Genomic DNA, 13453 nt, shown 5'->3' on the forward strand with positions numbered 1-13453 from the left:
CTAATCACACACAAATGCACATCGCCACCCAACACAATGGATGGTGGCGGCAGCCACTACCTCACGGTGGTGGTGGTGGTGGGTTTTTCTTGATTAATCCAACCAAAGCAATACAATTTTACACCATATTATCCAAAAGGAACATACACACACACAAACAACCACCCTTGTGGCGGCAGGTGGTGGTCAGGGTTGATAGTCACCACCTCACGGTAATGGTGATGGCTCTCTTGTGATGTTTGGTCAAGCAAAACACACAACATGCACAGTAGTAGCAGAAGCACACACACACACCTTGGCTTGGAATATGGTGGTGTACGACGACGACAGAGGGTGGAACAGTCGTTGGAGTGGCGGCGGTGATGCAACAATGTGCTACCAGAACGAGATGGAGGAGAGAAAAAGGTGGTTGGTCCCCCATCGGAAATAGCAGCAACGACACTCGTAGATGGCTTCTTCCGATCGACTGCTGCCATAACGCCCCATGTCAGTGTTCGTCTTCAACTGCGCGGAGGAAATGGTGGTCGCGCCTCCACCGGAAAATGACCACAGTGGCAATGACTCCTGGTTCATCCGATCTTCACGATGTTTGCAGCTCAGTTCTCTAATTCACCAACGACAGAAGCGACGACGGTGGTGCTCAGCTGTCCATGCGAGGCTAGGTGATCGTAGCGAGCTCAGCTGCGACAATGACGGTTGGAGAGAAGGTGGCGGCTACCAAAGTTTAGGGTTAGGATTTGAGAGTTATAAGGTGAGGGTTATAAGCTTCAATCCAATTTCAACATTTGACCATATTAATGTTTTCAGTCCCTCATCCTTTTATTCTTTTCAAATAAAGTCCTTAAATTACCATTCAGCCCTCAGCACTCTAAAATCCTTTCAATTTAAGTCCAATATTTACCAAAAACCCCCTGCCTTCTGAAAATCTCTACAAAACCAATCCAAAACTTACACTTTTAACCCCCAAAATCCAAAAATATGACATTTAACTCCTCGAAGCCAACACCTTGCTAAATTATTATTGATTTTAACTACATTAATATAAAACAATAATAAAAATTTACATCTCGTGGTTTTTAGTGTTTATTATTTATTTAATTTCAAATGGAATGTTACATAATGGTTAATGTATTATTTCTCTATCTTCGAACTCATTGATATTTAGTTTTCTTTTTAACAAAGACTGAGGAACTTTCAGTGTCTTGTTTACAGCAATTGCAAGTTCGATATTAGTTACTGACAAGTAGTCATAATAGCTATCAAGGAAGGCTTTGATGTGAGCAAACCCAATGACAAAATCATCTTTGTTGGTCTCTGTAATCTTCGACCATTAACCACACTCAGAATCTTCGCGATCGAGATTAAGTCATTCAAGTTCATCTAAGGAAAACCTGTTATTGTGAACTCATAAACAACGTTATTTGCCCTTACGATAACATAACGAAAGTTTTGTAGCAGGCCTTCGCATAAGCTATCATGAATGATAGTCATCATTTTAACTATCTTCACTATAGACCACACTTCCTCTTCATTTTTCTCCAAGATTGTATGAAAGTGAATCTTCAACCTTTTAAAATCTTCTTTGTGACATCTCCAATTTTACGTCCACAAAAGACCGATTTGTTTATGCTTTATTTGAAAATCATAGTAACTTTTTAAAGAAACTGTTGTAGAAATTGTTCCCAAAAATATGATAAAAATTTTATCAAAGCATTTCCGAAGAAATGTATTTCATTATATTAAAACCTCAGGATGTCATTGTCAATACACACCAAAAGCATAAACCGAAACAACATAGGCCTTACAACATTTATTTATATCTACTAGCCTATAATCCATAAACTCTCACCCGATCATCACATTTATGCTCTTGTGCCACTACCTGTAATACAAGAAATTGAGTGGGTTAGGCTTGAGAGCCTGGTGAGCACATAGGGTTTTTAACCCACAATAATTAAGTTTATTAGTTTCGACTTGTGCTAAATTAAGATATGGTGTTGCGAGGCTATTGTAAGACGAGAGACTCACGACAAGCTTGAACCTTGTAGTGAGCAATGTATTTTCATCGGCTACCCATAGAAATCTTTTGGATATCTTTTCTACAGACCTAGTGACAACGTGGTCTTCGTAGCAAGGATAGGGGTTTTCGGCGAAAGAGAACTCATATGCCAAGAGGACAATGGGGGGAAAATTAATCTTGAAGAGATTCAAGAATCAAGCGATGAAGGAACCTCTAACACTAGCGCTCAACTTGAGGAAGAGGTTCCTGTTGAACTAATTGACGAATCATTACTTCTAAGATGTTCCTATCGAGTTAGGATGGCACCGGAGTTTTATGGTTTTCATATTACTATGGAAGGTGATACGTTTATCAATGATAGTACAATCGTAAATTTGGATGAGCCTACTAACTACAAGGAAGCCATGGCGGGCCCCGAGTTTGCAAAATAGAAAGAAGTAATGGACAGCGAGATCCAGTCCATGTATGACAATCAAGTTTGGAACTTGGTTGACAATGTACCAGGTCGAAAGACAGTTGGATGCAAATGGATATTCAAGAAGAAGACTGACATGGAACGAAAGGTGCATACATTCAAGGCACGACTGGTTGCGAAGGGCTTTACTCAAACCCCAGGGGTTGACTATGATGAGACCTTCTCACCAGTGGCTAAGATCAAGTCTCTAAGGGTTATATTGGCCATAGCTGCGTTTCATGATTATGAAATATGGCAGATGGATGTCAAAACTGCTTTCCTTAATGGGAAGTTGGCTGAAGATGCTTACATGTGTCAGCCAGAGGGTTTTGTAGACGCAAAGTATCCTAATATAGTGTGCAAGCTTAAGATATCCATCTATGGATTAAAGAAAGCGTCTCGTAGATGTAATCTTTGTTTCGATGAGAAAGTCAAAGAGTTTGGATTTTTGAGAAGTGAAGATGAGTCATGTGTGTATGTCAAGGCTAGTTAGAGTATAGTTAGCTTTCTAGTTTTGTATGTTGATGACATACTGCTCATAGGAAACGACATCCCGACCTTGCAGGAGGTTAAGTCATGGCTTGGGAAGTGTTTCGCTATGAAGGATCTATGGGAAGCTGCTTACATTCTAGGGATTAGGATTTTTAGAAATAGAAGTAGAAGGCTAATAGGACTTAGTCAAAGTACTTAATTTGGACAAGGTGCTGAAATGTTTTAGCATGGAGAATTCCAAGAAAGGGGAACTACCAATCCAAAGCAATACCGAGTTGAGTAAGGCTCGGAGTCTGAGTACCGATACCGAGATAGCGGAAATGAGTCGAGTGCCATATGCTTCCGCCGTTGGCTTGATCATGTATGCTATGACATGTACTCACCCTGATGTGGCTTTTGCATTGAGCAAGGTTAGTCGATATCAAGGGAACCCGGGTAGAGCTCATTGGACAATAGTTAAGAACATTCTTAAGTACCTACGAAGGACTAAGGACTGGGTCCTTACACTTGGTGGGAGTGATGACTTGAGAGTGACAGGGTATAGTGACGTCAGCTTTCAGACTGACAGAGATAACTTCCATTGTCAGTCAGGCTAGTTATTTACCCAAAATAGAGGAGCAGTTACTTGGAAAAGTTCCAAGAGGGAGACCGTGGATGATTCAACGTGCGAATCAGAGTACATAATAGCGAGTGAAGTTTCGAAGGAGGAATATGGTTGAAGGACTTCATTGGAGACCTTGGAGTTGTACTAGCCATAAAGGAGCCTATGGAGATTTTCTGTGATAACGAAGGAGCGGTTACCATAACCGAGGAACCAAGGGATCATGGTAGATCTAGACACATCGACAAAAAATACCACTTCATCAGACATCGAGTAGAAGAGGGACTCCTTGTAGTCAAGAGGGTATCGTCAGAGGAGAATCCAACAGATCCCCTCACAAAGGGTCTGAGCAGGGTTAAGCACTTACAACATGCGAGAAGCATTGGTCTGAAGGACGATATTAGTTTTAGTGATTAGATAGAAGTTTAGAAACTTGTAATAGATAAATGTAACTGACATTTGATGATTAAGTAACGGAGTTTTATTTATGAGTAAAGTTTAGTATCTTATGTCAATTATTTACTATTGTTTCACTTTTGCATGTTTTACTTCCTAAATAATAGGATTATTTGAATTATCCACTGTCGATCATACTTTGGAAGTAAGTTATGAGGTTAGACTATCATGAACTGGTTTGTAGATTGTCTAAGTGCTTAGACATAAAGGCTTGCTGTAACGTTAATGAGTACTTATGATGTAACATCCGGATATCCAGGCATTGAAATTTGAGTATTTTATATTGGAATATGAAGAGACTCGGCGAGTTGATGCCTCAACTCGTCGAGTAGGATCGCGGCTTGGTGATCTGTTTAATGAAGGGACTCGACGAGTCGGGTATCTGGACTCGCTGAGTCAGTGCTGTTAAGGAAAACCCTAATTGCCCGGGTTTGAGACCTATTTAAAGGACCTTATAGCCCTCTTGTGCGGCTACCAGTCTAGAGAGAGGTACCCTAGAGAGATGGAGCGAAGAGTGAGAGAGATAAAGTCATTCTAATCATTTCTTGGTGTGATTTTGTAAGGGATAAGTCATTTCCAGCAAGGGGAGGTCAAGGGAGTTGTTGATTTAGAGTTCCTGAGATTATATCTTCATTGTAGAGGTATCAAATCGTTTTCCCTTTCCTATTTTGGGGTGAGATTGGTGATTCTAAGGTTTTTACACCTTCCTATGGCTTGTAGTGATGAGTATAGGGTCCCTTTGTGTGAGAGATCCCAGATCTGGACCCATAGAGGTCCATAGGGCCTTATTTTATATGCTTGTTGTTGATTCATGGAGAGAATGAGACTTTGATGGCATTCTTGGAGCCATTTCTCCAAGGAAAGCCTTGTGAGCTTTGCATGTATGATAAGTCTCGACCTTTATGTGGTTATTGGTCGTAGGGAAGCCATATATATGGATTAGAGGAACAAATCTGACCTCAGAAGGTTAGATGAGGGTTGACATGGGAGCAACTCGCCAAGTCCATGTGGAGACTCGACGAGTTGAGTCGGGTTGCCCGCGATTCGAATCCAGTGGAACCCGTCGAGTGGAAGGTTCACTCGTCGAGTCGAGTGAGGCCGTGGAAGAGTCAAAAGACATGCATGGACTCGCCGAGTCACCCTTGTGTACTCGACGAGTCTGGTCAGTGTTGACCGTTGACTTGAGTTGACTTTTGTTGACATTTAGGGTTTGGTCAACAATTGGTCATGTGGACCATTTGAAGGGTAAAATGGTCTTTTATCCTTCTTAGAAGACATGGAAGGGATTAGTCTAGCCTGGAGAGCCGTTATTGATTGAGATAATTGTTTATATATTTAGGCAGAGGCTAGATCAGTGTATCCGTGTGCGAGATTACCAGAGACATCCGAGGTGTGTCTTATCACTATACTTTACCTAGAGTGGTAACAGAGTTATGTGATAGAGATATTATATGCTATCTATGTGATGTGTGGCACTGCATTATTTCTATGTGATTTATGATGTGTGTATATCAGAGTTAGGACCGGAAGGTCCACAAAGCTAGGACCAGAGGGTCCGCAGAGTTAGGGCCCAAGGGCCCACAGAGTTATAGCCTCGAGTGGCTAATATATGTTATATGTGGTATTTTTAGAATTATGTGCTAGTGTATTTGTATGCTATTTATGTGTTGAGATTTATTGTGATATGTGATTCAGAGTTCTCAGAGTTAGGACCTTTGGGTCCATAGAGTTAGGGCCAGAAGGCCCACCGAGAGTTGGGACTAGAGGATCCCACTGAGACACACTGACCAGAAGGTCAACAGAGTTATAGCCTTGAGTGGCTAATATGTGTTAGAGTGGTATTTTGGGTAACTCCCTAAGCTTCGTGCTTACAGTGTTTTGTGTTATGTGTTTCAGGTTTCCTCAGAATCATGGGACGACACCGGCTCGATTATACACACCAGAAGAAGCGTTTGTTTCGGAGGATCCTGGTTTATTAATTGATTGAACAAAAGAGTCATGATTTGTAATTTAAATAAAAATGAGATTTTTATGAAATGTGTTAAAGAAATAAGCGAATATAAATGAATTTTTTTTTTTGAAAATTTCGGTGTTACAAGTTGGTATCAGAGACTTGGTTTGAGGGATTCGGATGCACCTTCGGGTAAATATAGACTCAAACTGAGGAAGTAAGAAAAGTTTTCAAAGAAATGATTTATAAAAGTGAATAAGAGTTCAAAGAGAAAGAGAGAAAGAGCAGTGTGTACAATCAGCCAAAGCCCGAACGGTGATTTCCCAAAATACCCTTACTTTGTTATGAGATATTTATGATACATTTTATGAGATATTATGCATGCTAGAGACAGGCTAGGTATTTCATATCTTAGGACTAGAGTGGGCTGATTTGTGATGCCTTAGCCTAGGAGTTGCTGTTGTATGTGATGTGCTTTTGAGTATGAGATAAGTGAGAGTATTCAGCAGGAATCCTTTAGGGGATTCGAGTAGAGGAGTAATCTAAGAGAGGTATCTATATGAGCATATGAGGAGTCTGCCGAGAGGGTAGCCAGAGGCCATGTGGGGCGAAGATGTTAGAGTTCGGTGATATCCTTCGAGTATGAGGAAAGCAAGTGTATAATAACCTTGGGAGGTTTTACGTGCTGAAGGAGATGCTTCGATGCCCGAATGCTGCTTGCTTCGTGCTTTGTGGAGCTCTCGATGATGGGAGTCAGCTACTAAGTGAATATGAAGATATTCAGGAAGTAGATGGCTGGCATCATTAGGAGCTCTTCAGCAGCTGATGGCAGAGAAGTGGTAGAACCAGGAAAGAGCCTAGGTAGTAACCTTGGCCAGATGAGTGCGCTGGCAGAGTATAGCATTTCGCTGAGGAGCGAGCACGCGTGACGAAATTGGTGAACGAGAAGGTTGAGCAGCTACTTAGGAGCTTTGGGATGGTCCGTGTGGAAAGTATGGGTAGATGTGGCAGGTAGTATAGGCCCGTACTACCGAAAGAAGAGGACCCATACTTGATACAGGGAGTATTCTGAAGGTTCTAAGTAGCAGATTGAGGAGTGATGTTATGGTTCGAGTGCCATACATCGGAGCAGATTGAGGAGTGATGTTATGGTTCGAGTGCCATACATCGGAGCAGATTGAGGAGTGATGTTATGGTTCGAGTACCATACCTCGGAGCAGATTCGGAAGTGATGTTATGGTTCAAGTACCATACATCGGAGTAGATTGGGAAGTGATGCCACGGTTCGAGTACCATGCATCTTAGCAGATTAAGGGGTGATGTTATAGATTCGAGTGCCATGCATTGTAGCAGATTGAGAAGAGATGTTAGTGGCTGAGTATCATGGTTCTTAGCATAGGATGCTTGTGATTCTCCGGTTGTCCGATCAGGATTGAGTGGTGGAGTTGGACGCGATGGGGTTTAAGGCCTGAGGGCCATGATTGAGTTCGAAAAGGCATCCCTTGAGGGGGAGGTCTAGAGCATTTCAGGGTACCTTGGTAAGATGTCAGATGTAGTCGCAAGACTCAGGGATTAGTAGAGGAGGCTTTTATGAGGGATTGCGGTCTGAGTGACCAATCAGCTGATGGAAGAGATGTCACCTTCTGTGACTTGTGGGGTGCTATTTATGTTTCCTATGGGAAGTAGGAGAGGCATGAGATTTCAGTTTTCGGTTTAGGAGTAAACCCTACGGGTTGACATTGATGTCGATTTTTCCACCGGAGTATTAGGCAGCATGTTTTCCGTGAGGAAATGATCTACCATGAGCAGGTAGTCAGTGGGGACTGAGATGGTCAAGGACCACATTACACCCTAATTGAGTATAGTAGGGCGTGTGGTAGCGGTATCAGCGGGTAATCCAGTCAAGTATATTAGAGCGGTGGCTCTTCTGTCTATGATGGACATTGAGTATGGTAGTGGAGTCCCTATTCTCGTGATGATCCACGTGTTGGAACGGGGGTTGAGAAGTTGAGGAGGAGGAGTATGATGATTTATTGTTTCAGTCTAAGAGTCAGTGATAGTACTGAACAGTTGGGATGTTCAGTATTGGGATGGTATGAGACTTCAAATGGCTAGAGACAGTCGTGATGAGAAGTCCCTGAGGATTTCTTTGGAGATTTAGGGTATTTGAGGTTTCTTGATCTCTACGTGGGGAGATCATTGGGCGTTGTGTGGCACCTTCCAAGCGTAGGTGCGATGTTTCTGGAGGAAATTGTATGTGAGGTAGAGTATTGATGCGTCAACTGGTGATGGTTCGAACCCTAAGTGGAGGAGAACCAGGTATTTTATTTGAGGGAACCAGAGATTTGTACAAGAGCGGTTAGGGGTTGGATACAAAAACCTGCGGCTCGAATTCATGAGACCAGGGTCATTGGTGATCAAGGAAAGGTGCAGAGAGAGTTAATGCATGTGGTATGTGTCTGAGAAAGGAGGGGTGTCTCCACGGCAGGTGGCCAATGGTCATGAATCTGGTGGTGGTCAAGGCCGTTTCAAGTGGAAGACTCGTAATGATGGTATGGATAGAAGATTATCGAGTAGCCAACTCCCGGGCCGGTATGTGTATTCTTGCTTGGATTTTGAGCAATAGGGGAAAGGGTTTCGGAGGATCATCAGCATGTTCTGAAGCGTTAGCGCTTTCTTTGTATTCCAATTGAGTGTTTGGATACACTGAAGTTGCGCATTGGGTAAAATGAAGAATTATTTATAGGGTTCAGAGTAAATGTATTGTTTTATCTGTATGGTGCTGGGAGTAGGAGATCAGTGGTTGGGAGAGGACATCGTGATGTTCTGTAATGGTGTTATGTGGTACCCGGGTATAATGTCCCGATTTCGGAGTTATTTAGAAACTTGAGTTTGAGACGACTAGTGGTGTATCATGTATCTACGGTTCCAGTGGGAGCCCTTCGGGTATTGACATCAAGAGGGATTATTTAAGAAAGTGGATCTCCGCAGAGGTAGGTATTTTTGTTATAGCGGTTGCCGCCAGAGTCTGTGATGCATATGTGGGACAAGTGTGTGTAGCTATCTATGATAGTCTATGGAGCATGAGTTAGTGGATGTAATGTGGTGTTGTGATGCGAATGAGAGTAAAGGGTGAAGCTATGGGGAGCCGTAGTATTCACTAGTCAAAGGGTGTTGTTATGCTACGGGGAGCCGTTATACTCACAAGTCAGAGAGAGGGAGTCATGGTACTACGGGGAACCGTAGTACTCACTAAACAGTTGGTGTTATGGTGCTATGGGGAGCCGTAGTACTCACTAGTCAGAGACTTTCATGATGTTGCAGGGAGCCTTGGTACTCACTAGACGGCAAGAGAGTGTGATGTTGGAGTGTTCTCTGATCAGTGTATGATGCAGAAGAGTTTTAGGCTTGAGTAGCCTTAGCATTGAGTTTTTGGAGCCTGGTGGTTGAACCAGGGGCGAGACTGGGGTCTCCGTCTCTGTCAAGGCTAAGTCGATTTTCGGTTGGATTGTAGTTTTCATTTGAGAATTTTGTGACTTGTGTGTCACAGGGCCAAGATAGTTGATGCGAGGGGGAAGTCGCAGATGATTCAGATGCTCAAGGACATGCTTCAGGCATGTGTATTGGATTTTGGAGGGAGTTGGGACATGTACTTACCCTTGGCTGAGTTTTCCTATACAACAGCCATCATTCGAGCATTGGTATGCCCCCCTTTGAGCTGTTGTATGGGAGGAGGTGTCGGACTCCCATTTGCTGGGGAGAGGTAGGGCAGCGTGTGATGGGTAGTACAGAGATGGTGCTTCAGACGACCGGGCAGTTTCAGCAGGTCAGACAGAGGTTGCTGACAGCCCAGAGCCGTTAGAAGAGTTATGTGGATAGACGACGGCCAAACTCGTGTGGTGTTAAAAAGGGATATGGAATTTGGAGTTGAAATTTATGAATGGGATGTTTCAGGACACTTCTGAGCGAGCATGGTTATGCTTTTGTGTCTGAGGGCAGAGTGTTGGGATTCTTTTTTCGGTTGGTTTCTGATAGCAGTTTAATAGATGTGCCCCGGTGGAGTGTGAACCCTTTTAGTTGTGGGGCGTGATTCGTATGATTTAGCATGATTGGTTTGGAGGAGCGATAGTCGGTGGTTGGATGTGGTCTTATGAGAATCAGAGAGCCAGTGAGTAGCGGGGTTGATATTCAAGGAGCGAATATCATAGTGATCTCTCGAGTAGGCGGTCGGGCGGCGGGTCAAGTCACTAGAGTTTTTGGGTGTCGGGAAGGAGTATTTTAGCGATGAAAGAGTGGGTTTAAATTTTGGTTGGGAAGTTTTATGTGGTTTCGCGTGTCCATAGAGAAAGATATCGGTGTAGTATGAAGATCTTTTCAATAGTGCCTTTCGGGTTGCTAGTTTCAATCTACGAGTGGTTAAGGAGTGATTTCGAGGGCGAAATCTAATTCAAGTGGGGGAGAATTGTAACATCCGGATATCCATGCATGGAAATTTGAGTATTTTATATTGGAATATGAAGAGACTCGGCGAGTTGATGCCTCAACTCGTCGAGTAGGATCGCGGCTTGGTGATCTGTTTAATGAAGGGAATCGACGAGTCGGGTATCTGGACTCGCCGAGTCAGTGTTGTTAAGGAAAACCCTAATTGCCCGGGTTTGAGACCTATTTAAAGGACCTTATAGCCCTCTTGTGTGGCTACCAGTCCAAAGAGAGGTACCCTAGAGAGTTGGAGCGAAGAGTCAGAGAGATAAAGCCATTCTAATCATTTCTTGGTGTGATTTTGTAAGGGAGAAGTCATTTCCAGCAAGGGGAGGTCAAGGGAGTTGTTGATTCAGAGTTCCTGAGCTTATATCTTCATTGTAGAGGTATGAAATCGTTTTCGCTTTCCTGTTTTGGGGTGAGATTGGTGATTCTAGGGTTTTTACACCTTCCTAGGGCTTGTAGTGATGAGTATAGGGTCCCTTTGTGTGAGAGATCCCAGATCTGGACCCATAGAGGTCCATAGGGCCTTATTTTATATGCTTGTTGTTGATTCATGGAGAGAATGAGACTTTGATGGCATTCTTGGAGCCATTTCTCCAAGGAAAGCCTTGTGAGCTTTGCATGTATGACAAGCCTCGACCTTTATGTGGTTATTGGTCGTAGAGAAGCCAGATCTATGGATTAGAGGAACATATCTGACCTCAGAAGGTCAGATGAGTGTTGGCATGGGAGCAACTTGCCGAGTCCATGGGGAGACTCGACGAGTCGAGTCGGGTTGCCCGCGATTCGAATCAAGTGGAAACCCGTCAAATGGAAGGTTCACTCGACGAGTCGAGTGAGGCCATGGAAGAGTCAAAAGACACGCATGGACTCGCCGAGTCACCCTTGTGTACTCGACGAGTCTGGTCAGTGTTGACCGTTGACTCGCCGACTTTGGTTATACACGTACATTACTAGTAACTATAATAGGTATAGTTAGGAGATACTACTTACTATTCCTAGTACAAGGAATCACACAAGAGTCAGTTCATTCACAAGTCTATACAAATATACTATTACATACTATATGAAGAGATACTATTGCATACTAGACAGAGAATACTAGACAGAGAATACTATACAAAGAGTACTACAACAGAGAATACTATACAAAGAATAATATACCGAGAATACTATAATAGAGAATACTATACAAAGAATACTATACAGAGAGTACTATATACAGAGATTACTATACATAGAATACTATTACTATAACAAGTATCCTATAACAAGTATACTATAACAAGATTCAGAGATAACATAATGTGAGATACTACTTCATGACACATCGACCATTTCGTTATGTCATGGTTTGTAACCAGAATCTCCTGGAGGGAGAGCGTGAGTTTGCATATAGATCTATACTGGATTGACTATCCTACACCTTTGCTGTTTGCTACAGTGGGACTTGCAAATCTATGGGTGCCAAATGTCATTTCTTCCGACGTCTTTCATCGTCGTGTTTTAGTCAGATTAGTATGGTAACAATCACATCACATTTTGCCTTAAACCATTGGTTTTAAGGTAGTTATTACTTCAGTGATTAATACCAATAATACTGTAGTACACATATACATTTTCCCATTATTTTCAAATTGTGATCTTCTCATATAAAGGGTAATATAAGGCTATATTTTGATAATAATAGTTCTAGATGGGAAAAACCTTCATTTTTACAGAGAGGTAAACCTTCAAAATAGTCGGGTCTTGGTAGAAGACTACTTTTTATACTAATAGGAAATATAGGATTTTCTAAGGTTTTCCTACTTATACGAACTTTTTCACTAAACATTTACTACTCTTTTCTTTACAGTTTTACAAAGCAATGACAATAAAATACTTATGAATTCACTAGCTTAAATGTTGATCTACGCTTTCAAAATAACTTGTATTCTCAGGTCACCAGTAGGCAGGTACGATGACCAGGTTTTGAGAAGACGGAGCAGTCAAGAATCATCTTTTGTTTTGATTTCTTATCATGTCTTATTCTATAAAAGAACACTCATGTATTAAAATTTTACTATTAATGCAATGGATGATGTTGTTGCTTGTTTACTACTTTGCACTGTTGTGATACTTTACATGACGTCCTCCGCCCCAGAACGTTTCCGCCGTTCTTGGTTTTGGGGTGTGACAAAATAGTACATGCATATAAGTCAGAGTTTATGTGTTCCTTTTATCCTAAGAGGGTAAAAGCGATATATTGGCCCCCTCGATGATTTTGTGTCGACTTATGTGACGGGCCCGATCGGGACTGAATTGATGTGTTCAATTAAGTTCTATGTCAAACAAATCAGAATTCAGGAAACAAACTGTTGGACATTTAGAATAATTATGTTCCATGTCTTTTTCCACACGATATTTTGTAGAACGGAGGATTATATGATCCCTTATCTAAAGGACACGTCATTGACTAGGTCAGAGTTCAACAATGGCTTTTGAGAGCTACGATTACTAATCAAATTTTGAAGTCATATTTGTAATTATAGTTATTAGACTTAGCCAAGTGGGATACTGTTGGATTAGATGTCTAAGCCCATAACTATAAATGGTATGTACTTGATCCAATAGTAGCATGGTCCTTTTGGGTTGCCTTCACTATAGCAATTTTATAAGATGAATTATGGAGAAAGAGGTTGATAAATGATTTATTAATAAATTATAAGAATAATATATTAATTGAGAAATCATATTATTTAATTAGTATTGATTAGAAATTGATTTGGAATTAACTTAGTGATCAAAAGAGACTTATTAAAATAAATGGGACTGATATTGCAAATCATTGATAGTTGCAAGTTGGGCTGATGGACTCCTAAAGAAGGATTGGACGAAATCTATGGGAAGCCCATAGAGATTTCGTCCAAGGGGCCTTCTAGAAGTTGTCCATGGATTGCTTAAGGCTTAAGTAGAGAATTAGGGTTTCCACCTAACACCCTAGCAGCTCAACTATAT

General features: G+C 41.8%; 1 long non-coding RNA gene across 1 annotated transcript in view; it reads left to right on the plus strand.

Annotated features, from left to right (window-relative positions):
- Positions 1-12542, plus strand: part of LOC128133106 (uncharacterized) — a 29742-nt gene extending 17200 nt beyond the window's left edge. The window contains exons 2-3 of the long non-coding RNA XR_008231293.1: positions 5920-6289; positions 12397-12542. This is a non-coding gene — a long non-coding RNA (uncharacterized LOC128133106). The remainder of the gene's footprint in view (positions 1-5919; positions 6290-12396) is intronic.
- Positions 12543-13453: the final 911 nt, after the last annotated feature.

Source organism: Lactuca sativa, chromosome 3 (genome assembly GCF_002870075.4).
Source record: "Lactuca sativa cultivar Salinas chromosome 3, Lsat_Salinas_v11, whole genome shotgun sequence".
Lineage (NCBI taxonomy): Eukaryota > Viridiplantae > Streptophyta > Magnoliopsida > Asterales > Asteraceae > Lactuca > Lactuca sativa.